Raw genomic sequence first — 25,358 nt, 5'->3', positions numbered from 1 at the left:
TAACTAGCCCAACAGATTCCTTTAATTTGGCCCTTCCCTTCGTTTCCTATAAGGGATACTTTTAGTTAATTTAATATCTATAGAAACAATGCTAATGACTGGTTTGCTGTTAATAAATATATGGGTAAATCTCTGTTCAGTGCTCTCAGCTCTGAAGGCAGTGAGACCCCTGATTTCCCAATTCACACCTCTGTATTTCTGTGTATGTGTCTTTAACTACTCTAGCACTGTTGGGTCAGGGTCTCCCCAATGGAGCTAGTCTCAGCACTCCTGTACAATTATAGTGAGATACTTTAACACCCAACTGTCAATATTAGATCAACAAGGCAGAGAATGAACAAGGATTTTCAAGGCTTGAACTCAACTCTGGACCAACCAGACCCAATATACATCTACAGAGCTCTCCACCCCAAATCAACAGAATATACATTCTTCTCAGCACCACATCATACTTATTCTAAAATTGGTCACATAATTGGAAGTAAAACAGTCCTCAGCAAATGCAAAAGAATGGAAATCATAACAGTTAGTCTCTCAGACCACAGTGTAATCAAATTAGAACTCAGGATTAAGAAATTCACTCCAAACCGCACAACTACATGGAAACTGAACAACCTGCTCCTGAATGACTACTGGGTAAATAATGAAATGAAGGCAGAAATCAAGATATTCTTTGAAACTGATGACAATAAAGACACAACGTGGCTGGGCATGTTGGCTCATGCCTGTAATCCCACCACTTTGGGAGGCCGAGGCAGGTGGACCACGAGGTCAGGAGATTGAGACCATCCTGGCTAACACAGTAAAACCCCATCTCTACTAAAAATACAAAAAATTAGCCAGGCATGGTGGTGAGTGCCTGTAGTCCCAGCTACTCAGGAGGTTGAGGTAGGAGAATGGCATGAACCCAGCAGGCGGAGTTTGCAATGAGTGGAGATGGCGCCACTGCACTCCAGCCTGAGCAACAGAGCAAGACTCCATCTCAAAAGAATAAAATAAAATAAAATAAAAATAAAAGACACAATGTACCAGAATCTCTGGGACACATTTAAAGCAGTGTATAGAGGGAAATTTATAACACTAAAGGGCCACAAGAAAAGGCAGACAAGATTTAAAATTGACACCTTAACATCAAAATTTAAAGAATTAGAGAAGCAACAGCAAATAAATTCAAAAGCTAGCAGAAGATAAGAAATAACTAAGATTTGAGCAGAACTGAAGGAGACAGAGACATGAAAAACCCTTCAGAAAATCCATGAATCCAGGTACTGGTTTTTTGAAAAGGTCAGCAAAATAAACAGACTGCTAAGCCAGATTAACAAAGAAGAAAAGAGAGAAGAATCAAATAGACACAATAAAAATGATAAAGGGGATATCACCATTGATCCCACAGATATACAAACTACCATCAGAGAATACTATAAACAACTCCATGCAAATAAACTACAAAATCTATAAGAAATGGATCATTCCTGGACACATACACCTTCCAACTCTAAACCAGGAAGAATTTGAATCCTTGAATAGACCAAAACAAGTTCTGGAATTGAAGTAGTAATTAATAGCTTACCAATCAAAAAAGGCCAGGATCAGATGAAATCACAAACAAATTCTACCAAAATACAAAGAGGAGCTGATACCATTCCTTCTGAAACTATTCCAAACAATATAAGAGGGAATTCTCCCTAACTCATTTAGTGAGGCCAGCATCACCCTGATACCAAAACCTGGCAGACACAAAACAAAAAAGGAAATTTCAGGCCAATATCCCTGATGAACATGGATGCAAAATTCTCAACAAAATACTGGAAACCAAATACAGCAGCACATCAAAAAGTTTATCCACCCTGATCAACTCGGAATCATACCTGGGTTGCAAGCCTGGATCAACATACACAAATCCATAAACATAATCCATCACATAAACAGAATCAATGAAAAAAAGATATGATTATCTCAATAGACACAGAAAAGGCCTTTGATAAAATTCAAAACCTCTCACGATAAAAATTCTCAATAAACTAGCTATCAGTTGAACATATCTCAAAATAATAAGAGCTATTTGTGACAAACCCAAAGCCAATATCATACTGAAAGGGCAAAAACTGAAGGCGTTCCCTTTGAAAACCAACACAAGACAAGGATGCCCTCTCTCACCACTCCTATTCAACATAGTATTGGAAGTTCTGGCCAGGGCAATGAGGAAAGCAAAAGAAATAAGAGTATTCAATTAGGAAGAGAGGAAGCCAAATTGTCTCTGTTTACAGATGACATGATTGTATATTTAGAAAACCCCATCATCTCAGCCCAAACTCTCCTTAAGCTGATAAGCAACTTCAGCAAATTCTCAGGATACAAAATCAATGTGCAAAAACCACAAGCTTTCTTATACACCAATAACAGACAAACAGAGAGCCAAGTGATGAGTAAACTCCCATTCACAATTGCCATAAAGAGAATAAAATAGCTAGGAATACAACTTACAAAGTCTGTGAAGGACCTCTTCAAGAATTACTAGAAATCACTGCTCAAGGAAATAGGGAGGACACAAACAAACGGAAAAACATTCCATGCCCATGGATAGGAAGAACCAATATTGTGAAAATGGCCATACAGCCCAAAGTAATTTATAGAATCAATGCTATCATCATCAAGTTACCACTGACTTTCTTCACAGAATTGGAAAAAATGACCTAAAACTTCATATGGAACAAAAAAAGAGTCTGCACAGACAAGACAATCCTAAGCAAAAGAACAAAGCTGGAGGCATCATGCTACCTGACTTCAAACTATAATAGGCTACAGTAACCAAACTATACTAGGCTGCAGTAACCAAAACAGCATGGCAATGGTACCAAAACAGATATATACACCAATGGAACAGATCAGAGGCCTCAGAAACACAACAACACATCTACAACTATCTGATCTTCGACAACCCTGACACAAACAAGCAATGGGGTGAAGTTTTCTTATTTAATAAATGGTATTGGGAAAACTGGCTGGCCATATGCAGAAAACTGAAACTGGATCCCTTCCTTACACTTTACACAAAAGTTAAGATAGATATAAGACTTAAATATAAGTCTTAAAATCATAAAAGTCCTTGAAGAAAACCTAGGCAATACATTCAAGGTATAGGACATAGGGAAAGTCTTCACGTTTAAAATATCAAAAGCAATGGCAACAAAAGCCAAAATTGACAAATGGGATCTAATTAAACTAAAAAGCTTCTGCACAGCAAATAAACTATCATCAGCAAGAACAGGCAATGTATAGAATGGAAGAAAAATTTTGCAAGCTCTCAATCTGATGAAGGTTAACATCCAGAATCTATAAAGAACTTAAACAAATTTATAAGAAAAAATTAAAAAGTGGGCAAAGTATATAAACAGACATTTCTCAAAAGAGGACATTTTGGCAGCCAACCAACATATGAAAAAAAGCTCATGATCACTTGTCATTAAAGAAATGAAAATCAGAACCAAAATGAGATAGCATCTCACACCAGTTAGAATCATTAAAAGTCACAAAATAACAGATGTCAGAGAGCATGTGGAAATAAGAATGCCTTTACACTGTTGGTGGAAGCATAAATAAGTTCAACTATTGTGGAAGACAGTGTGGCAATTCCTCAAGAATCTAGAACCAGAAACGCCATTTGACCCAGCAATCACATTACTGGGTATTAAAGGATTATAAATCATCCTACTATAAAGACACATGCACACGTATGTTTTTTTTTTTTTTTTTTGAGGCGGAGTCTCGCTCTGTCGCCCGGACTGAGTGCAGTGGCCAGCTCTCAGCTCACTGCAAGCTCCGCCTCCTGGGTTTCCGCCATTCTCCTGCCTCAGCCTCCCAAGCAGCTGGGACTACAGGCGCCCGCCACCCGCCCGGCTAGTTTTTGTTTTTAGTAGAGACGGGGTTTCACCGTATTAGCCAGGATGGTCTCGATCTCCTGACCTAGTGATCCGCCGGTCTTGGCCTCCCAAAGTGCTGGGATTACAGGCTTGAGCCACCGCGCCTGGCCGCACACGTATGTTTATTGCAGCACTATTCACAATAGCAAAGACTTGGAACCAACCCAGATGTCCATCAATGACAGTCTGGATAAAGAAAATGTGGCACATATACCCCATAGAATAGTATGCAGCCATAAAAAAGGATGAGTTCATGTCCTTTGCAGGGACACAAATGAAGCTGGAAGACATCATTCTCAGCAAACTATCACAGGAACAGAAAAGCAAACACCACATGTTCTCACTCATTACTGGGAGTTGAACAAGAGAACACATGGACACAGGGAGGGGAACATCACACATCAAGGCCTTTAAGGAGTAGGTAGGCTAGGGGAGGGATATCCTTAGCAGAAATACCTAATGTAGATGATGGGTTGATGGGTTCATCAAATCACTAGGCCTGTGTATACCTATGTAATAAAATTTAATGTTCTGCATATGTACCCCAGAACTTAAAGTATAATAATAAAAAAAACTTAAGATAAAAAAGAATAGAGGGAAGATAAAAGAGATGGAGGGAAGGGAGAGGAGAGGAGAGGAGAGGAGGAAAGAGAGAGAGAGAATAGGAGGGAAAGGAAGGAAAGAAAGAGAAGAAAGAAGAGAGAAGAAGAAACACAAGAAAGAAAGGAAAGAAAGAAAGAAAAAGAAAGAAAGAAAATAAGAAAGAAAAAGAAAAGAAAGAAAGACAATGAAAGAAAGAAAGGAGAATGAAAGTGAAGAAAGAAAGAAAGAAAAGAAAGAAAGAAAAGAAAGAAAAAGAAAGAAAGAAAGCACGAAAGAGAAAGAAAGAAAGAAAGAAAAGGAAGGAAGGAAGAAGAAAGAAAGAAGGGAGGGAGGGACAGAGGAAGGAAGGAAGGAGAGTGAGTCCAACAGCAACATTTATAGAGTGCACGCTTGAATTCATTTCTCCCCCAACACAAATGGGAAAGAACCTACCCACATTGGTGGCTATGTTCTGAAAAGACATGGTTGAAAGAAGTCCTTCTTTACTCTGTAGTTTTAAAGATGATTCTTTGACCTCTGCTATTTATGACTTGAGATCTGTGCAGACGACCAAACCCCTCTGGCTCTCATGGCCCACACAAACAAAAGCGCCCCCCACCTTTTTGCCATTACCACATTTGCCATCAGGACACGTTTCTACTGCACTCCCTGTTTTCATAATTTGTTCTATTTTTTCTTGCCCAGTTACAGCCATTATCTAATTTACAAAAGTCTCTAATTGCTCATTTCCAATAAGTTATGATCCCATAATCATCACTTCCCAGATGAAAGAATTTTGGTATAAATATGAACGCTTTATCACTTCATCTTATTTAACCAAGAAATTCTGGATAAAAGCATTCAAGAGACTGAACAACTCATCAGGCAACATACACAGTCAAAATATAATAGCTATAATAGCCTTCTACTGATGATTTATCATTTTATGGATGTATGCATCTATCTATGGTCTTTTTCATTCATTGTTTTGTGGGGTGGGGGGGATGGAGTCTTGTTCTGTTGCCCAGGCTATAGTGCAGTGGCATGATCTTGGCTCACTGCAACCTCCGCCTCGTGGGTTCAACCAATTATCCCGCATCAGCCTCCCGAGTAGCTGGGACTGGCAGCTGCCATCATGCCCAGCTAATTTTTAGTACTTTTAATAGAGATGGGGTTTCCCCATCTTGACTAGGCTGGTCTCGAACTCCTGACCTCATGATCCACCCTCTTTAGCCTCTCAAAGTGCTGGGATTACAGGCCTGAGTCACCACACCTGGCCCCTTTTTCACTCTTAAAATAATTCAAGACAATTTACAAAGCTCCTTATAATTACAACTGGAAAATACATCTTAAGTGAGTGAAAAACATGAGATAAAATGAAATTAAAAAGAGGAGAAATAAATAAATACTGTCATGGATAAAGCAAGCTTCCTAATACATATGATCAATTTCAGCACTTTGTTAAAGACAGGCTGTTTTATTTAAGTTTTAGCTTTCTAACAACCATTTGTAAGAGGGAAGCACTATTGATTGCAAAATTCACAGCATCCATTGGCTAAAAATATCTACCCAGTTCTCAAGAAGGTACAATTAGTACTGATAATGCAATCAGAATGAATGTCTCTTGGATGGGTGAGGTAGCTCAGGCCTGTAATCCCAACACTTTGGGAGGCCAAGGTGGGTGGATCACCTGAGGTCAGGAGTTTCAGATCAGCGTGGCTAACATAGAAAAATCCCCTCTTTACCCTCTCTACTAAAAAAAATACAAAAAAAATTAGCCAGATGTGGTGGCATACAAGTAGAAGTCTAAGGCAGGAGAATCGCTTGAAACCAGGAAGCGTAGGTTGCAGTGAGCCAAGATCACGCCACTGCATTCCGACCTGGGAGACAGAGCCAGACTCCATCTCAAAAAAACAAAAACAAAAACAAACAACAACAACAACAAAAAGTCTCTCCAAGTTTCCTCCCCAAAATGGCATAACATAACAGACTAATGTCCTCAATAACTTCCTCAGAGCAGTCCCAATGACTAGTTTGTAGGACAATTTCTGATGTTATCACCCACATTGCACTGCAACAACACCATTCATCAAAAGCCATTTGTAAAAGTAAGGTTTTGAAATGGTAAAGACATAGTTTAGTCATGTAATCAAGCCATAGATTCTAGAGCACCTGGAAGTGATACATCCATCAGGCAGGTATAAATACTGTCTCTCTCCAGTGGCTTTGGTACCACCAGGATACAATTAGTTTCACATTCTACTCCTTGGAAAGTTCCAGAGGCCCAGTGAGTTTGCTTATACTGCATTGTCACTTCATAGACAGCAGAACTTTCATTAGCTCTGACATGCACTGTGAAATTAAAGGTCCTAACAGATATTTGCCTTAAAAAAAAGAAAAAAAAAACAATTTCCTGCATAGAAATGTATCAAACAGGAGAAGGGAGTAACTGACAAATATCTTCTTAAGAAAAAGTGATTTTGTTTTACAACCCAGAACAGATGGTGCAATCCAGTAAACACACACACACATACACACACACAGACACACACACACACACAGATTACCCAAAGAACATAATGCTTTGAGCAATGAATCTTACAGTGACATTCCTAGACCTAAACTAGTTGCAAAATAAATATGCCATGGAGGTTGAATGTCATTATTTACAGGGCAAGGCAGGTTCTTCCCTGTTGAACAGATAAAAGAACTCTGGAGGAAGGCAAATTGTTTTAACTCAAAACAATTTAGTCTATATTCTCTTTTTCAGGCAAGTTGGACAGCAACTTTCCTGGGGGTCCTTTCTCCCAGAGCTCCCAAGATGGTATCAGGCCACTTTCAAGATGGTGGCCAGCCTCTTGTTCTCTGAGCTGTGGTTCTTGGCCTCAGGGACTCCAAGGAATGGAACCTAGGGCCATGCAGTGAGTATTATAGCTCTATTAGAAACCATGGGTCATGGAAGACAACCGTGGAACCCAACAACTAGTGTTCAGCTCGGTTAGGACAAACCCAGGCTCTTAGCCATGCAGGAACAATGGTGAGCCTTTAGCCCCATAATGAGCAGTAGTGGGTGCCTCAGCTGGATCAGGAACACAGCAGACACCCTGCTGGATCAGAAGGGGTGGAAGTCAGTGGCCGGTCTGCGATGCTGCAAACAGCAGTGGTGGAGGTGAGCAAAAGCTCAGCTGGAGCTGCCACAAACACAGACCAGAAGAGGGCACTTGCAAGATTTAAGAGAGTGAAAACAGCTCTGATACAAAGGAGGGGAACCAAAGAGGCTAGCCATTACTGGTTCGGTTCAAATGCCTCAGTTATATCCCTATCATTGTCCCTCTGGCTGTGCTCTCAGGCGATAGATGATTGGCTATTCTTTACCTCCTGTTTTTGCCTAATTAGCATTTTAGTGAGGTCTCCTTACTACCTGATAGGCTGGATGAGAGGTAAGTTGCAAGCCCCATGTTTAAAGGTGGATGAGGTCACCTTCCACAGCTATGCTTGGGAATTCTTAGTTGGCCTAGTAAATCCAGCTAGTCCTGTCTCTCAGCAAGACTGCCTATATTCACCCAGGTGGTAAAAGTAGAACTAAATTTAAAACTTCCATTTATTTTCCTACAATGCTCTTTTAAAAACACAGAGAAATGAAAAGTTTCCAAAGTAGACTACCTCACAAACACAAATTAGGTTTCCTAACAGGAACTCCTGTGTGTGATTCAGGAGACAACTAGATGTCAATCTCATTCCAAGATTACCTATAAGGTGGAGTCAAAATTATGAACATAGAAAAGCAAATGTGGACCCCCTTAAATTCAAGTGAGAGTGCTCTACCTCAGTAGAGAATATTTTGACAGTGACTGTCATGGCAGAAACAAAGCAACATGATAAAATCTCATGTTCAATGCCCACAAATTCTGATCTACCAGTGACTGAAATCCAATCCTGTCTGTTTTCTGAAACATAAGCATCCCCAAACTTCAATCATCATTTGTGTGTTTTTCCAGTTGCCAGAATAAACCTCAATATCTTCAAACAATCGGTGTTCATCCCTGCTCTGTGTGCCTTCTGATGAATACATTACAACTTCAAAACATCTGTCAGACTGTACTAACCATGTAATACGTCTTGACTTGGATGGTTTTCATATGTTCAAAATGGATTCCCTTTCTAAAGACAGCTTTATGGAACTCGGCTTCAATTGTGAGCCAAATAAGAGATGTTTGCATTTTCTTTCATCAGATGGAAAAAGAAATTAATCGTAAGAGATTAGGAAGACTTACACAGAGGTATATTTCCCCTTTTGCATGACTTTCCTTTGAAGTTTATAGCAGGCAGAAGAGTCTTTCACACGTTCTTTCCCTTATATATTGATTGTGCACCAGCTTAGCAGGAAGCTTTGCATGTTCTTTCAGCAGACAGGCTAGTTTCTAGGCTAAAATAACCTGGAACGTTTCAGCTACCACAGGCTAATGATCACCCAAATGCACAAAAATATGTTTGACAAAAGTTCTCAGTGTGAGGGCAGAAAACGGTTACCATGAGAATGACAGTTCAAGGGAAGCAAATCCGTGACACCAACTGATGCTGTCTTCAATGCTGGAGGCTCCAATTGGAACTGTGAGTCTGTATTCCAGGTAGCAGTGACAGATGAAAGTTTGCAGCAAATCTCTAATTGTTTAAATCATTAACTCATCCATCCACCTGCATTATCACTAGAAGGGACCCTGCTGGAAGCCTTCAGTGGTTTTTCAAAAATCTCAGGACTATACCCTGGCCAGTTAGGAAATGGTTTTTTGAAATCAGTTGTTTATGTAGCTATTTGTGAGTTTTCTTTATTTTTCATTTGTTTCCCATGCTCTCATTTTTTTCTATTTTTTCTTTCCATTTCTGCCTTTACATTAGAAATGATACCCACTTCAATGTTCCTATGGTGCAACACTGGATAATTTCTTGTAATCATGCCACACATGCAGCCCTAAGTTAATTTTCAACTGCATCAACTCACTTAAGAGAAACTTCAGTCTGGGCGGGGTGGCTCATGCCTGTAATCCTAGCACTTTGGGAAGGCTAACACAGGCAAATGGCTTGAGTCCAGGAACTCAAGACCAGCCTGGGCAACATAGTGAGACCTTATCTCTACAAAACAATAACAATAAATTAGCCAGTCATGGTGGTGTAGCAGGAGGGGTGGCAGACAAAACTCCTGAGACACCAAGTTAAAGAAGGAAGGGGTTTATTCGGCTGGGGGCATTGGCAACACTCCTGTCTCAAGAGATGAGCTACCCAAGTGAGCAATTCCTGTCCCTTTTAAAGGCTCACAACTCTAAGAGGGTGCACATGAGAGGGTCGTGATTCATTGAGCAAGCAGCAGGTATGTGTCTGGGGGCTGCACAGTAATCAGCATGGAACAGAACAGAATAGGGATTTTTCACAGTGCTTTTCTATACAATTTCTGTAATCTAGAGACAACATAACCAATTAGGTCAGGGGTCGATCTTTAACTACCAGACCCAGGGTGCAGTGCCAGGCTGTCTGCCTGTGGAGTTCATTTCTGCCTTTTAGTTTTTACTTTTTCTTTCTTTGGAGGCAGAAATTGGGCATAAGAAAATATGAGGGGTGTTTTCCTCCCTTATTCTCCCTATTCGAGACTCTCATTCAATAGTGGGAGTTCTCACTTTCATTTCTACTGCCCACATCTTCTTGCAAGACAGATTGATAATGATTCATATAGTACAATGTCCTGAAGCATTTTGGCAAACTAAGGTAGTGACGAAGCTTTTTATCACTTGAAGAAGAAGTATAGGTAGCAAACAAGGGAGCAGTAAGCAGGTTCCTATTACTATTATAACTATACTACTATAACTCCTATTAAAAGACTTTTAAATCCACCTAGAGCTGGGAACCATTTTCCAAACATGGCCCCAGGATCAAATCCTTGCCACACTTGCATGGACACATGTGCCAATTTTGTCGTATCTGTAACTATGTCTTCAACTACTTGCCCTTGATCATCTATGTGTAGACAGCAATTAGTAAGGTTAAATTTCCCATAGACCTCTCCTTTAGCTGCTAGCAAGTAGTCGGGAGCTAATGTGTTTTGATAGATGGCATTTCTCATCTGAGTTTCTTGCTGGGCCAGAATAGTCAAGGCTCTGCCGATTTAATTAATGATTATTTTTAAGACGGCTTGTAACCGTATGATTTGATCATGTAAATGGGGGTCTGGTATCGTCGTGAGCCATCTTGTGCCTAAGTAGCAGGCCTATAATATTGTATGATTCTCTCAGGAGGCCATTTATCATTTTTTCAATTTCTTATAGCTACACTTCTCTTTTTGTGGGAAGCATAGACAGGGAAGCCCAGGAGTTCAGCTGTTTTTATGGACAGTAGGAAGAAAGATGGTTTAATAGTGCCAATAATACAACTACCTGCTTACTGGTTCAGGTAATTTGGTGTAAGCTCTGTGCCTACATATCCAGTATAATCCAGTGGAGGCCATCCAGTGCTGGTGGGAATCCGGGTGGGTGCACACAGTCTGCAAATTTGAGAATTTACTACATGGATTTCTCTCTGTGTGATGTGAACTCCACCAAGTGATTGTTTTTGTGATACTATTACACAGTTTCTGTCTCAGACAACTAAGTCATCTTATGGGGTGAGTGAATTCTTTTTTTTTTCTCTAGCTATGCAATATTGTCCAATAATTGAGGATTTTGGGACCCAGAAATTATCAGAGTGATTCTTCTGAGCTAGGAATTCATCAGGAACTGGGTCTGTAGGTACTAATTATGAAAACAGGGAGTGCAGTAGAAACATGTCCTGATGGCAAATGTGGTAGTGGAACAAAGGTGGGGGCGCTTTTGTTTGTGTGGGCCATGGGAGCTAGAGGGGTTTGGTCGTCTGCACAGATCTCAAGTCATAAATAGCAGAGGTCAAAGAATCATCTTTAAAACTACAGAGTAAAGAAAGGACTTCTTTCAACCATGTCTTTTCAGAACATAGCCACCAATGTGGGTAGGTTCATTTCCCATTTGTGTTGGGGGAGAAATGAATTCAAGCGTGCACTCTATAAATGTTGCTGTTGGACTCACTCTCCTTCCTTCCTTCCTCTGTCCCTCCCTCCCTTCTTTCTTTCTTCTTCCCTTCCTTCCTTCCTCTTTCTTTTCTTTCTTTCTTTCTTTCTTTTCTTTCTCTTTCTTTCTTTCTGTCTTTCTTTCTCTCTCTCTCTCTCTCTCTCTCTCTCTCTCTCTCTCTCTCTCTCTCTCTCTCTCTCTCTCTCTCTTCCCTCCTTCCCTCCCTCCCATCTTTTTTTCCCTCTATTCTTTTTTATCTAAGTTTTTTTTTTTATTATTACTTTAAGTTCTGGGGTACATATGCAGAACATTAAATTTTATTACATAGGTATACACATGCCATAGTGATTTGATGAACCCATCAACCATCATCTACATTAGGTATTTCTGCTAAGGATATCCCTCCCCTAGCCTACCCACTCCTTAAAAGCCTTGATGTGTGATGTTCCCCTCCCTGTGTCCATGTGTTCTCTTGTTCACTCCCAGTAATGAGTGAGAACATGTGGTGTTTGCTTTTCTGTTCCTGTGATAGTTTGCTGAGAATGATGTCTTCCAGCTTCATTTGTGTCCCTGCAAAGGACATGAACTCATCCTTTTTTATGGCTGCATACTATTCTATGGGGTATATGTGCCACATTTTCTTTATCCAGACTGTCATTGATGGACATCTGGGTTGGTTCCAAGTCTTTGCTATTGTGAATAGTGCTGCAATAAACATACGTATGCATGTGTCTTTATAGTAGGATGATTTATAATCCTTTGGGTATATACCCAGTAATGGGATTGCTGGGTCAAATGGCTTCCCATGGCCATTGATTTCCTACTACTACTATATAACATGAAATGACATTGAGACACTGGGCTACATGCTCAGATAATTGCAAAAACAAATTTATTGACTTCCTGGGATTTCTGGTACTGCACATTTAGTTTGTCATAGAAAGTCTGAAATACTGGCTCTGGAGAGTGTAAACTTCTCCTTGAACCAAAATATTTACTCAAGGATCCAGTCCACCCCCATCAATTCCTAAAGTCATACGCTCCTCTTTTTTCCAGCGAGGCTCAAGGGGGCTGGTTATTACTAACTCTAAGGGGTTATGCTGTCCCTTAGTACAAGAAGGGTAATTTTTTCCTTTCTGAAGGTGAACTGGATCCTTTTCATTTTTTTTTTTTAATCCAAGTGGCCTAAATGACACAAGACCAGTATTTACATTTATTTCTACACAGTTCTAATTTATGACAGATGTACTTATTTTCTGCCATATAGCTTCTTTTATAATTAAGAGAACCACACCTTATTCCTAGCTTATTACTATTAATGATAGCACAGGCATCAAATTTTAAGGTGACTTGTTTGGGCACCACTTTTTATTCTGTTTTGGTTAACACTTTACTCGTATCGTTTATGAGTCCCAACCAGTCTTCAGTTCTTAATCTTCTTGTAAAAAACTGTGGTCATGGGAGGTTCAGATGGGCCATAACACACATCAGGTTGGTCATTTCCTGGGCTGCGTACCTTGTATAGAATAACATTATACAGACAAGTTCTTTTTAGAGTTCCAGTACACTTATAATAACCATAAAATAACAGGACTGTAGCAACCTTTTGTCCTACCTCAGTGACTTGATGTATACACTGGGAACAGCCCTCAGTCTGAGGAAGGTCAGTTGAAGTCCTTACTGTACAAGTCCAAATTTAGGGTTTAGGGTGTTGCAAACTTCAATGGTAATGTCAGGATTTTCATATAGTAAGCTTTGGAACTTGGTTAATCTAGCATTTGTTAACCAATGATGTCCTTTGGTATTTATTAAAGTTACCACAGCATGCGGGGGCCTTTATATTCAGGTTTTGCCTAAGGGTTAGTTTATCTGCTTCTTGTGCTAACAGGACCATTGCTGCTAAGGCCCATAGACCTGGGGGCCACCCTTTGGAAACCTTTTCTAGTTGTTTTGAGAGATAGGCCGTTGGCCTTGGCCAGAGTCCCACAGTCTGGGTTAAAACACCAACTGCCATTTTTTCTCTTTCTGACACATAGAGCGTAAAGAGTTTTGTCAGGTCAGGTAGTGTTAGGGCTGGGGCCAACATGAGTTTTTCTTTTAACTTATGAAAACCTCATTGCTGTTGGTTGTAATAGATGTAGTTTATCTACTCTATATTTTTATTAACTGTCACCTACCAAAATAGTCAGTCAAATCCTGCAGCTATTTGATTTCCAGCTTTAAATTGGTATGGTATTATTCCTCATGGGACTCCAATTGCATCTAAATAGACATGAGAGTTGAAAGACCCATAAGGGCTTCTCTCGCGTTATGATGTCTTATAATTTTTTTTTCCTTCTGGTTGATGAAATGCTAGGGTGAAAGGGATAGCCAATTGGACTAAAGTACAAGTGCCACTCCAGTTATTCAGCAGAATGCCCAGTAAAGGTTCACTGTAATACCACCACACATCAGCTCTGGGATGAACAAGGGCTGACTGATTCATAAGCTCTTTAAAATTCTTAAGCTCACTGCATCCTTTCAGGTCTCCAAGGAATGCTAAGTTTCCTCCCTGTCATGAGAGACATGAAGTGAACTCAGCGTTGGGAGACAGAAGCTGGATGGCCCTCGGGGCTGCATGGCAGGGTGCTGAACTTTGGGATATAGCAGACAGAGCTTGGCATGACTTATTATTCCAGGCTGTAGAATCCTGAGAAGAGCTACCATGCAGCCCATGCATGGTCTACTGGCGGAACAACCTAGTGGAAAGAGGACAATCTGGGCCTCTGGTCTGCCATGTGCATAAAAGCATAACAACTACTTTTGTTTAACATGCAGATGGAATATTTGATCCATTTTAGCCAGGCATTTGCATCTTGGTACTCTGCCTTAATTGCTAAAGTTTGTTTTAAGTCTTTAGCTTCTATGATCCTCTAGTAAAATGAATGCATGATTTTAGGATATTAAAAAAAAACAGTTGGGGCAGTCGATCCTTGCTCTGTAGTGGTCCATGGAATGTTGAACAACTATGGCCTGAAAGCTTTACAATGGGGGGCAACACCCTTGGCTGGCACTGGGGTCTTTATTGAAATCTCCCTGGATTAAATGGTCCTAGTTTACTAATGCCTAATCTGAGAAGAGGTGGGAAGGGACAGAAGTACTCTTCTGAAGTAGAGAGCTGTCTTTGACTTGGCAAGTCCTTACAAGTTATAACAAGACAAGCATTAAATGCAATAGTTCAAAGTTATATTGACTTTGTCACCTAATAACTAGATGGTCAGCAATAGAAGGTAGAAAGAAGAAAGCATAATAGAGTAGATAAAAAGAGTTAGATTTTTTCTTAGCTTTAGTTTGGTAGGGTTTTCCCCTGGGACTATGGCCCATGACGCTAGATGGGGTGGTTCTTTCTTGACTCAGGTGTGCTGAGTCCATCCTTTTTTTGCTGTACAACAGCAGGCCGGGCGCGGTGGCTCAAGCCTGTAATCCCAGCACTTTGGGAGGCCGAGACGGGCGGATCACGAGGTCAGGAGATCGAGACCATCCTGGCTAACACGGTGAACCCCGTCTCTACTAAAATATATAAACAGCAATCTGGTGGTGTACAACAGCAGTCTTACTGGTTAGTCAGCACAAGGTAGGGTCCTTCCCCCAGGCTGGTCCTTTCTTCTTTCCACCCGTTGATGAGAATGTGATCTTCAGGCTGGTGCTGGTTTACTGAAATACTTTCAGTTGTTGTTGTTGTTTTTTTTTTTTTTTCAATAAAAGAAAGGGGAAGATAAAGCAAATATATAATTTTTAAGAAACTAACCTTTAGTTTTACATGTGGGGACTTTGGCAGTGGACTTTATAGTCCTTAGTGCCTTTTTACTGAGAAATTTCCCTTTAGCAACTTTTTAAATTAGTTTTTAAACCAAAGAAGGTCAAATGCCATTTCACATTTAACAATGCTTCTTGTATGATTTTTATACCAGATAAGCTAAATTTTATCTTTATATTAATATGTTATTAATGTTAAACATAATTTTAATAAAACCTTATAGACATATTTATTTAATTTTTAATGTTTGACCATAAGGTAAGATTTTATAGACTCTTTTTAATCTTCTATAATTTTTGCTAAAGAGCAGGTTCGTGCTTTAAGAAAAACCTGTTATGGTTTTACTTTAATGTCCAGTTCACAGAAAAACTGGATACTTTAATTTTAGCTAATATGTTTACACACAGAATTTCTTTACAATTAACATTTAAAAACTTGCTTAAACCTTCAAAACAATGTTTTTTTTTAACGTTTTAATGTAGGTAAAAATGTACATTTTTATGCCTCCTTATAATCCCTTTACCAAACATATATTTTACTTTTCTTATATACCTTGTACATAAACTTTTTTTCAATAGTTTTATATTCAAAAGGCGTACTTACTTTTAAATTATACAACTTTTTTGCATACATTCTTGTTTATAACATTTTTCTTTTTCATGACTTTTGCAGACAATTCTTCTACATGCCTCAACTTTCTGACTTATTACAAATATTTCTTTGTTTAAACCACCAGTTAATTTATCTCAAGACAATAATTTACCATATAATACTCTTTTTATATAAATCCCACCCCCTCTTTTTTCCCCCTTTTTTCCTTAGGATACTCTGAACTGGTGAGCTATGCTCACAATGAGGTTTCCCCTAAAGTTTTTATTTTTTATTTTTTTATTTTTTTACTTTTTTGCTTGTTTGTTAGGAAAGTAGTTGCTGCTAGACTGAATGCATTTGGGCCATCTGTGGGTTACTGGGTTAAGGATTTTTGATAGGGAGGCCTCAGTGCTTTTAGGATATGCCCTTGTTTACATTGACAACAAAGTGCTCTTGGAGTGTTATAGAGTTATGGAGAATATCTTCAATCATCAATTACAGGCTTTAAATTTACCTTGGCTTTCAAAGGAATAGGAAACACTTTTTTCTTTCTTAACTACTTGTATATCTCTCTCTTTCTCTCTTTCCCTCTTTCTCTCTCCATGACTCCCTGTTTGTCTGTCTCTTCCTCTCTGTTTCTTCTTCTCTCTCTTTGCTTCTTTTCCTCTCTGTCTCTTTCCTATCTCTCTCTCTGCTAGTCTTTCCTTGCCTCCATCAGCCACTTAAGCTGCTGTTCTCTCAACCACTGTATGTTAGGGGTAGGGGTCTAAAACTAGCTGTAACCAAGTGTCTACGTATGGGAACTGGTCTGGGTTTCCTGGCTTACAGGTTACCTTGTGCCATACCTTTGAAACAAGGGACCTGTCCAGGCTTGCTTCTAATGGCCAACCTACCTCTAGTGCTAGCTAGTCTATCTTCCACAAAGTTTTAAGTTTTCCTGGTATCACAGTACTCCATAGTCTCCCTTAAATTCTTTTCTGAAATTTTTCAACATAGTTCCTAGTAAGGTGGGTTTATTTGTGCCTGACCTATGTTTCTTAGAAATAAAACACCACACTCACACCACACACACACCACAAAACAAAGAATGGGTAAAAAGGGCAGATGCACACTTTTGCAGTTTGCACCAAACAAAAATCAAAACCAAAATCAGAGTATCCAGAAATCCAAGCCAGGTCAAAAGCAAAACGAAAGTATCAAGCAATCCAAATCAAGTCAAAAACAAAAACCGGCCGGGTGCAGTGGCTCAAGCCTGTAATCCCAGCACTTTGGGAGGCCGAGACAGGTGGATCACGAGGTCAGGAGATCGAGACCATCCTGGCTAACACGGTGAAACCCCGTCTCTACTAAAAAATACAAAAATCTAGCCGGGCGAGGTGGGGGGCACCTGTAGTCCTCGCTACTCAGGAGGCTGAGGCAGGAGAATGGCATGAACCCGGGAGGCAGAGCTTGCAGTGAGCTGAGATCCAGCCACTGCACTCCAGCCTGGGTGACAGAGCAGACTCCGTCTCAAAAAAAAAAAAAAAAACCAAAGTGCTGGTATGGGCACATCGTGGTGATCAGGCCACACTTCCACTCAAATGGAAAGTTCCCAAGACAATCCTGTCAAGCAATTCAAGTCAAAACCAAAACCAAAGTGCTGACAAAGGCACACCACAGGTGATCAGGACATGCTTCCACTCAAATGGAGTGGGCAAGTTGCCAAGACCAGTCATGTCAAACAATTCAAACCAAGTCAAAACCAAAACCAAAACCAAAGTGCCAATAAAGGCATGCCATGTATGATCAGGCCATGCTTCCACTCTAATGGAGTGGGCAAGTTCCTAAGACTGGTCCTGTCAGGCAATTCAAATCAAGTCAAAAACAAAAACAAAGTGCTGATAAAGGCACGCTATGGGTGATCAGGCCACGCTTCCACTTAAACAGAGTGGGCAAGTTTCAAAGACTCATCTTACCAAGTTTTAGACTCCAAGTATCTATTCCTTCCCAGTGTTCAGACACTGCATTGATCCTCCATGGGGGCCTGCCACACACTGCTCTGGCAAGTTTCCCACCAGGGCAAATGCCTACCCGGGAGCACTCTCAGGATCCACGTCACTCGGGCTGGTCAGAGTCTCCTGCAGGGATGTTCCACAGGGCAGGCTTGAGCCGCCTAAGGAGCTGCCTCAATCATCCACCAATCACCTCACTTCCCAGTCAGGAAACCAAGAAATGTAGCAGAACAAGCCAGAGACAAAACTCCTTAGACACCGAGTTAAAGAAGGAAGGGGTTTATTCAGGCGGGGCATTGGTAACACTCCTGTCTCAAGAGCCAAGCTCCCCAAGTGAGGAATTCTTGTCCCTTTTAAGGACTCACATCTCTAAGGGGGTGCAGGGGTGCACGTGAGAGAGTAGTGATTGATTGAGCAAGCAGTGGGTACATGACTGGGGGCTGCATGAACCAGTAATTAGATCAGAACAAAATAGGATAGGGATTTTCACAGTGCTTTTCTATACAATGTCTGTAATCTAGACATAACAAAAACAATTAGGTCAGGGTTGATCTTTACCAGGCCCAGGGTGTGACGCCAGGCTGTCTGCCTATGGATTTCATTTCTGCCTTTTAGTTTTTACTTTTTCTTTCTTTGGAGGCAGAAATTGGGCATAAGACAATATGAGGGGTGGTCTCCTCCCTTAGTGGCACATGCCTGTAGTCCCATCTACTCAGGTAGCTAAGGCAGGAGGATTACTTGATCCCAGGAAGTGAAGGCTGCACTGAACAATGACGGTACCACTGAACAATGACGGTACCAGCCTGGGAAACAGAGTGAGACCCTGTCTCAAAAAAAAAAAAAAAAATTAGAGAGAGAGAGAGAGAAAGAGTGACATCATGTCTTACTAAGCACAAAAGGCCAAGACTACTTATAATCATCTTTTGGCATCACGCTATACAACAGTTGGAGAAATTTACATCCAATGGTTTATATTAATCATGCTAATATAACATTGTTCATACAGATGGGTTTTTCAAAAGAACACTAGTTGAAACCACACACTAACAATTTCTTTTCACATGCATTTTACACAAATGTTAAGTCCAAAATGTTGCTTTAAGGAAATAATAGAATACTTCTCTTATCTCTTCTAATGTTTATTATCACATCACATTTATTTTCTCCTGAAAAATAAAGACATGATCTCGTGGAAGTAAAGACATGCACTTGTGGAAATAATAACATTAATATCCAAAATGAAGAATTAATTATACCTGACATGAGACATTTTCTGCACAAACTCTCTGTTTGAATTACACAAGCCTGAACTTCTCCTGAAGTCACTGTCAAATGTGATTTGGTTGTGAAGTCATTGTTTGCTCCAAAGGAGATCAGTAAGTTGAAAATAAATGCTGGGTGAATAGCAACATTATTCTTGAAATGTAACATCTACAAAATCAGGGAATACTGTACGAGCATCAGTAAGTACTGCAACAGTCTAAAGTACCTAAACATTTAAAATCTTGATCCACTGCACATTAGAATTGCAATCAGGTTAAAAAAAATCACCTTTGGTTCTTCGATACTTGGGCGCAGTGTATTTTCATATATGTCTGAGTTTTCATTTTGCTCCTGAGAAATGTCTTCCTTGGGCACTATGCATCTACAGTCATTATCACGTAAATCACAGAAAGCATTTAATATAAAACAAAAATTTCAATACTTGCATTCAGGTGTGTTTCAGAGGTTGGGTTTTCACCCAATAAATTTCACAGATGGCAAATAAAGTCATACAGATTTTAATATGCGCAAAACCAGTCTTCCTCACCTCTAAAATCAGTTCTGAACAAAGTTGGAAAATTTCTAACAGTTTGGAGTTGTACCGCCCATATCCAGCCAGTGAGTTCTGTCACCCAAAAGCAGAAAGTTAAGCATGCAGGCTTCCCACAGATAGGTGGTTATTATTAAGGGGCATGCCATTGCTAGAGTCAAGGTTTTGAAAAATAACTCTGAGCTGAAGGTTAGAAGAGAAATCTTTTATAAAGTGAAGACATGACTCTCATGCAAAGATAAGATGAAAATGTACCACAGATTTTATTTAATTCAAGAAATAGTCATATTTAATCACTAGTCATACTTGTTTCAAAGGAAAAATCAAAAGATAAATAGATAAATGACAGATTAAGATGGATGGGTGGATGGACTGATGGGTGAATAGGGTCAATAAGGAATGCTGGTGCTGAATGGATTTACAAATATATGCAAAATGTTATATTACTGGAGGAAGTATCAAGTGTATTCCACTAGACACAATTATTTGCATTTTCACAGACAAATTATCAGCATTATCAATTTTCTACCATTTGCAAAGTGAAAAATAATTAAAAGACAGTGAACGCTGCACGGAACTTGGAAAAGTGCAACAGAGAAGAATAATCTTTACTTTTGCCAATTTTCAAGTCTTTCACAATTTTTCTTGACTCTGATCATCAAATTTTAACACTGGATTTTTCAAAAATTAACTGTGATTTATTTGAAGGATTTTTTGTTTGTTTGTTTGTTTGTTTGTTTGTTTTACTATTCATTATTTCAAATCCCTGCAGGTTGACAAACAATGTTCTATAAGCAATGTCAGAAACTATTTTGTTTGACTTCGAATATTTTAAGATATGTCTTTGTATTGCCAGAAAAAATGCATTTTTATTATTTTGTTTTGGTTTTGCTTTATCTGTATGACTGTAATGTCATAGAACAAGGGTTTAGAAACTACGGCAACAGGCCAAATCCACCTGTTTTTGTTGAACTAGTGAGCTAAGTTATTATTATTTTCAATGGTTGGAAAAAAATAAGTGAAATAATCTGTGAAAATTATGGGATATTCAAGTTTTAGTATCTACAAATAACGTTTTATTGAATCACAGTCACTCTTCTTGGTCTATGTTTTCTGTACTACTGCTTTTGTGCCACAACAGCAGAGTTCCATATGGGCTGCCAGGACAAAGATGGTTACTATCTGACGTTTTTAGAGAACTCATTTGCTAACCCCTATCCTAGAACACTATGTTTAAAGGAAAGTCACACTGAAAAGGAAGATATGATTCAGGACACACTCCTCATAATACAATACCTTGGCATCTTAAAAAAAAAAAAACAAGCAGGAAAGTCTTTCTGACCTCCCCTCCTCACCCCCACATACGCTTCTCCCCACAGGGCATACAGCTTAGGAAAGCTTTTCCAACATTTTCAAGAAGCAGGTCAGAAGACATTCATGTGAGGGCCTCCTGATCCCTGGAGGAAAGGAACATGCTCATCTCTGAAGATGAAGGGTCACAGAGAGGACCTGAAAAACAGGCATTGCTAAATTTCCCAGTTTATCTCCACTAGATCACACCCTTTTTGTCCTATCGTATTTCTCCATCAGTTTCCACTCTTCATCAAAGTTACCATAAAAATATATGGAATTAATCATTTACTTCCATATCATGTAAAACTAAATAAATTTGTATGTTTTTGTCATTGTAATCCATCTTTTGTTATAAGTATTTAAGTCATCAGCATTGGAAGAGTAGAGAGAAGGATATTTGTCTTCTCTACGGAAAAAGCTACTAGGAAACACAGATGTTAACACAGCTCATTAAAATATTTTGACATTTAAAAATTTTGAGTCTATACTATAACTAAATACAAGGGCTTCGTGCCCATCAATTCAAATCTCCTGTCAAATGTTCCAAATCATTCCTAAGTGAGCCTTTAGAGAAATTATGTACAATGAAAAATAGAATCTAACACAAAGCATTTCCTCTGAGCTGGAGGCTGTTTTTGACTGGATATATCATTGCTCTAGGCCTCAGATTCCTGAAGTGCACAATGAAAGAATTGCACTAGAATATTCCAAAATATTCTCTCTAGCTTTAGAACTCTTCTCTCCATCCTTCATGCAAACAATGATCTCAGTGGTCTCTATTACCCATTTTCCCTTACTGAGAGGAGCCGTCTAACACTCAACATAGTCAGTCCTAGGATCCGTATGTGTGTGACCCATTCAAATAGTTTTCTCATTCTTTATCAAATATTTCCATCCCAGAGTATCAAATAAGTAATGAACATGAGAATCGAGCTGGGAGACTGTAAACAAAGCCTGATAGAAACTAAGTCATTCACACATTAATCATTAATGGGTGAACACATAGGAACCTTAGAACATTGGAAAAGAGCCAGAATTGAGAGTTTAGCAAAGAGAAAAGCAGAAATGGATTCTAAAGGTACATGAATGCTCTAATGGGCAAAGTAAGGGGGAGAAGGTAGTTAATATAAGTCCTTAAGTAATGGGGACTCATGAGAAATATTGTATAAATTTTTAAGAAGGGGTGAAGTAACAATAGCTTGGAATTTTCTCAGTGAGCAATTAATGCAAAGACCAAGTTTACATTTAGAATCACTTTATAACTAGGGTCTAGGACATAGTAGATGATCAATGAATATCTACGGAAACAGAAGTAATCAAAATGCATTGGAATGAGCAAAAGAAATGTATTTAAAGAAAATGTTAAACTAGAAACACAAATGAAAGCGCTGAACAGCCACCACATTATAACATATGGGATATAATATATCCTATATAAAAAAATAGGATCTGATTCACATTATATTTGGCATGGAGCAATTTGTTATTTGAAAGAAAGAATAAATAAAATAAGTTCTTGAAGTAATGTACATTTTTAAGATTGGACCAACTTAAAAATATCATTACAATGGAAATATACCCCATTTTACCAGCGTGTTTTACAGTATTATAGTAATATTTCATTCCAAAAAGTTCTTAGTGTGGCTTACACTAAAAAAAAAAATGCAATTAAGATAAAAATTGATTGCAAAGATTATTTAGATAGAATTTTAAATACATATTTTTTTAAGTCAAAGGTATATAGTTATTTCTTGATTAGAGATAGATGACCTTGACCAGATGCAGTGGCTCACATCTGCAATCTCAGCACTTTGGGAGGTCAAGACAGGTGGATCACCTGAGGTCACAAGTTTGAGACCAGTCTGGCCAACATGACAAAATCCCATCCCTACTAAAAATACAAAAATTAGCCAGGCATGTTGGCGGGTGCCTGTAGTCCCAGCTACTCAGGATGCTCCATTTTAAAAAAAGAGAGAGAGAGAGATTATACTATTATTTGCTTACTACCAAAATTGAAATACTAAAAATAAGTTATTGTAAAGGTATCATTTTAAGATATATTTGATATATTTTAAAAGGTATGACCAGGCATGATGGCTTACCTGTAATCCCAGCACTTTGGGAGGCAAGCATAGTGGTGCATGCCTATAGTCCCAGCTGCTTGGGAGGCTGAAACACATGAATCGCTTGAACCCAGGAGATATAAGTTGCAGTGCACCACACTCCAGCCTGGGCAACAGAAGGAGACTCCATCTCAAAAAAAAAAAAAGCAAAAAACAAAACAAACAAACAAACAAAAAATGAATGAATGAATGAATGGTTTCACCTTAATCATGCAAGACTGAAACTGTGTTTAGATGTCAATTTTGCAAACAGTTTATTTTGGAATGGCCAAGGGCAAACTGCAGTCTTATGGATTAAGTGTTCTCTCAACAACAACAACAACAACAACAAAAACCACCCTACTAAAGAAAATTCTAAGGAATCTATTTCTCCAGGAATCTACTGTGTATTCCTAAATGAAGCTGAATTAGAAGAGTGGGCCATCTTCAGGCTGTATCTTTCTGACTTCCCACTATAAAAACAAGAAAGAGAAAATACAGCTTGTTTGCTACAACTGGGCCACAGTTGTGCCTGGATATTACACTATTCACAGTAACTATAAGGGTGACTCAGGAAAAAAATTAGCACATCAAGAGAATCAACCACAAATTGTGCAAGAGATTTTTTATCAGTTAAAAAAGTTATTCTATAAGACTTCATATGTGTGAGGTATACAATGAGAAAATCACTGGTTTTTAATTCCATCAGAACTCAGTTTAAATCCTGTGTTGAGGATTTACTGGTATTTACTAAATAAATGACTTTGTAAGAAAGTCACCCACCTTTCCTGAGCCTCTGTGACATGAAGGCGGCCATCCAAGATTATGCTAAGAATAAGTTTGCGCACACACAATTCCATCTTCACAGGGAAAACGAAAAGTAAAATAACAGTAACTTAAGCAAAATAGAAAATTATTTCCTTTTCACATGCAAGGATGGTATGGGGACTCAATAATTTCAAAGATCCATGTTCTTCCTATCTTTCTTGTCAGTATTCTCAGCCTGGACTCCATCCTCAAAAGTACCTCATGGGACAAGACAGCTGTTTTGGCCCCTGTCATTGGTGTGCCCTCTAACAAGCAACAAAGAGCAAGGGGGAAAGAATAACCAGTACAATTCTAGTTACATAAGTTCCCTTTTTAAAAGACATTTTGAAAATCCTTTGCAATAATTCCACGTGGGCAATAAATTTGTTAGTGGCCAAATTTAGAAGTAAAGGAGCTTGGAAAAATATGATGTTTAACCCAAGGTGACAATGAACTCAGGTGAGGAATGAGGTTTCTATTAGCAAAGAAGAGGAGAAACCAGATTAGGAGGCAAACAGCAACCTCCCTCAGCAGTATTAGAGAGCACTTGATGACAATCAGAATTCCTAGACATAAAGAGCCCCTAAAATGGCACTTGGTACATACCTTGTGCTCAGTAAACTACATATTCATTTTCTTTCATATAATAAATTAAAATTGCTGAGGACTATGCTCTTAATTTCTTTCATAACTCCCCAAATGTGTAGGTCAGGGTTTGTCAATCTCAGCATTACTGATATTTGTAGACAGATAATCTTTGCTGTGGGAGGGCCTTTCTGTGCGGTATAGGTTCTTTATTAGCATACCTGGTTTTGACCCACTAGATGTCAATAACTCCTCATTTCCAACTTTGACAACCAAAAATATTTCCAGACATTGGCAGTTGCTCCTGGGGGAGCAAATTGCCCTCAGTTGAGAACCATTGGCCTAGACCTGTGCTGGTCAATAAGGTACTCTTCTATATTCTCTAGGGTTGAGTGGTGCAGGGGCTACAAACCCTTGAGCTTATAGTGCTGATTCCATTATGTCAAGCCCGGCATACTCTTGAAATCTGATGAAGCACAGAGAGGAATCTCTACATTTCAAATGTTTTATTTAGGGAGCAAGAATTTCAATTCAAGGCACACAGACAGACCAGGTGGTCTTCAGTATGTCCAAAAGACAAAGAGGTTATACCAAAAGGAGAGATGTTATGTGTTGTTTTGAAAGAAAAGTTCACCAGCACAAATTAACTTTTACGGAGTTGGTAAGTTCTGACTGGTGAGTAACAACAGAAGGAAAAATTAGTCTTAAAGTTGCAACAGCTTCTTTCAGTAACTATAGATAAAACCAGTTT

General features: G+C 39.1%; 1 long non-coding RNA gene across 1 annotated transcript; it reads right to left on the bottom strand.

Moving 5' to 3' along the window:
• Positions 1–18,210: 18,210 nt before the first annotated feature.
• LOC117083000 lies at positions 18,211–23,269 on the bottom strand. The gene is made up of 2 exons (XR_004436896.1): positions 23,216–23,269; positions 18,211–18,770 (listed from the first exon to the last, which is right to left on the bottom strand). It is a non-coding gene; the product is annotated as an uncharacterized LOC117083000 (long non-coding RNA).
• Positions 23,270–25,358: the final 2,089 nt, after the last annotated feature.

This window comes from Trachypithecus francoisi, unplaced genomic scaffold (genome assembly GCF_009764315.1).
Source record: "Trachypithecus francoisi isolate TF-2019V2 unplaced genomic scaffold, Tfra_2.0 Contig00274, whole genome shotgun sequence".
Classification (NCBI taxonomy): domain Eukaryota; kingdom Metazoa; phylum Chordata; class Mammalia; order Primates; family Cercopithecidae; genus Trachypithecus; species Trachypithecus francoisi.
Note: the sequence above shows the minus strand (reverse complement) of the source record. Positions and strands in the feature narration are given on the sequence as shown.